Here is a 3,069-nt window from a genome sequence, read left to right on the forward strand (position 1 = left end):
AATAATCCCAATGGCTCCCTCCAAGGATGCAACCGGGTCAGCCAGAAATAGCAGAATGTCATCCGCATACAACGCCACCCTTTCTTCAATCACCCCATATTTAAACCCCGTCATCTCATCAGACTGTCGAAGCGTAGCGGCCAGTGGTTCCACCGCCAGAGCAAACAAAAGGGGGGAAAGCGGACACCCCTGTCTCGTCCCTCTAGCCAATTGTATGGTCCGTGACAACTCCCCGTTTACCCTAACCCTGGCCATCGGCATCGAGTACATTAATTGAATCCATGATATGAACTGCGGTCCAAACCCCATTCTTCGCAACACCTGCCAGAGATACCCCCACTCCACACTATCGAACGCCTTGTGAGCGTCTAAAGATGCAATAACTCTCTGGCCACAGTTATCGGCTTTGAGTTGCAAGTTCATATACAGCCTTCGTAGATTAATCGCAGTTGACCTATCAGGCATAAAGCCAGACTGGTCTGAGTGTATCAGGCCAGAAATAACACTTGTCAACCTCATCGCCAACACCTTAGCCAGGAGTTTAACGTCGATAGTAAGCAAAGAAATTGGCCGATATGAATCCGGCTGTGTCGGGTCTTTCCCCTCCTTTGGAATCACCACTATTGTGGCCTCCCGCATAGATGCCGGTAGCCTTCCACCATTCATAGCCTCTTCCAAGACTGCCTTCAATTTAGGGATCAACACTTCCCCCAAGCTTTTATAAATTTCGGCAGGAAATCCGTCTACGCCAGGCGCCTTCCCATTAGCCATCGACTGCAATGCCCGTCCCAGTTCCTCCTCCGTAATGGGAGCCTCCAAATCCTCCCTAGCTGTGTCACTCAGCCTCGGGAGCTCCAACTCCTCAAGGAACGCCACCATGTCCTCCATTGACCCATCTACCCGAGAGGAGTATAAGTCTGCGTAAAAATCTGCAAAAGTCTCCAAAATCTCTGAAGTCTCAGAAACAGCAACACCACTCCCAGTCACCAAAGAGTGAACAAAGGAAGTATTTCTCTGGGCAGATGCCACCAGCGACAGCAAATGACCCACTGATTCACCCTCCTGGTAATAGGCCAAATTCATGAATTCCCTCTTCCTTTCAGCCTTACTCAGCAAGACCGCCTCTAGCTGGCTTTGAGCTGCCTTTAACCTCCTCCCAGCCTCCAAAGTACCCATTATTACCATCTCATCTTCAGCCACCCTCAGCCCATCTATCGCCAGCCTCTCTGCCTCTCTCGATTTCCGCTTACACCTGCTAATATCCCTAAACAACAGCCCTCTCAAGTACGCTTTCATGGCTTCCCACACAGTAAGCACATCTACGCTACCCTCATTTATCTCAAAAAATTCCACCAATTCCTTCTTAATCTTCTCCAAGTCTATACTGTGTAGCCAATTAGGGTGAATTTTCCACTCCCTTCTGCTCCCGTTCCGTGTCCCCACTGATCGAAATTCCACTTCAACTGGACTATGGTCTGAGAGAGCCCTAGGTAAATATCTCACGTCCCTTACCATCGTATCTAGTAATCGGTTACCCAGTGCCAGATCAATCCTAGACAGCGTACCATGAGCTGGTGAGTAGCATGAATACGCCCTTTCCCCGATATGCCTAACTCTCCATAAATCAACCATGCCCACTTCCCCGACATAAGTCCCAAACGTAGTGGTATGTCCCGCCGTCCTATTCTGGGGTTTTTTGTTCTTATCCCAAAAGTCATCACATATATTATTAAGGTCGCCGATAATTAGTAATGGTAACGGTCCCCAGCGCTCTACCCTCTCCAGCACCTCTCTTATCTTCTTGCTTGAGTATGGGGGCGGAATATACATTGCCACTATACACATCAATACTCCATTCATTTTACATTTCACCACCACATACTGACCATCGACATCCTCTTTTACCATTACCTCCTCATACTGCACCCCCGCAGGTATTAACACAGACACACCCCTAGAATACGTCGAGAAAGTAGAATGATATGCCCTCTGTATCCAGCGCCCATTCAGTACGTTCACCCTCTCCCGCACTAAATGTGTCTCTAACAAACATATCATTGAGACCTTCTGTTCTCGGACATACTGCAGACTTGCCGCCCGCCGTGTTTTATCTTCCAGACCTCTCACATTCCAACTCAATATTTTAATACAATCTCCCATCATGTGGCTCATCATTTCTTAAAGTATCCAATTTCCCAAGTATGAGCTGCCCCAACCCTCCCACCCCCCCTGCCCCCTCCCAACTTGCCCCCCTAGCCCCCCCAATATAACGCATTCTTCCTCTCATCAAGAGTGGGGCTCCACTGCCCACTGCGAACACTCTCCCTTACTTAACCCTCTCCATTCGCGTCCCGCTGCCATAGCAATCACAATTTCCCCCCCAACTTTCACTTTATTGTATCTTAACATTTCAACTTATATTAACATATAGAAAAAGTACCAAACCAGTTCACAGTACCCAGCATAACCCTCCTCCCCCGTACTTAGTAGTTGGTACTGTCCCCTCCGGCCATTCCTTCAATATGGCCCAGCAAAACCCCCAACAGTTGCTCAACTCTTTAACCATTGCTAACGAGCGCAGAACTCTCCTCCATCGACAGAGAAAACAAATCCCAACTGGATCTCGCCGAAATGTCAGTCGCCCATTCCCTTAAGTTTTTTCTCATGAGTATCAAGCCACTGGGTAGCGTCCTCCGGTGTCAGGAAGAAATGTGTCTTATTAAAAGCCACCAGTCTCAGCTTGGCGGGAAACATCACTGAGTACTGCACTCCCAGCTCCCTCAGTCGCCGCTTGACTCCAGTAAACTTCATCCGCTGTTTCTGAACTGCAGCGGAATAATCCGGATAAATGGCGATTTTCTGACCTCCAGCCGTCAGATCCTCCATCTCTCTAGCCTTTCTAAGGATAATGTCTCTGTCCCTGTAGTTCAGTATTTTAGCAAGCATGGTACGGGGATTTGCTCCTGGGGCAGGGGGCTGCGGCGGGACCCTATGAGCCCGTTCAACAGCAAAGACTTTTGTCAACACTGTGTTCCCAATCTTCTCCAGCAGCCAGTTCTCCACAAACTC

Source organism: Ranitomeya imitator, chromosome 3 (assembly GCF_032444005.1).
Source record: "Ranitomeya imitator isolate aRanImi1 chromosome 3, aRanImi1.pri, whole genome shotgun sequence".
NCBI classification, from domain to species: domain Eukaryota; kingdom Metazoa; phylum Chordata; class Amphibia; order Anura; family Dendrobatidae; genus Ranitomeya; species Ranitomeya imitator.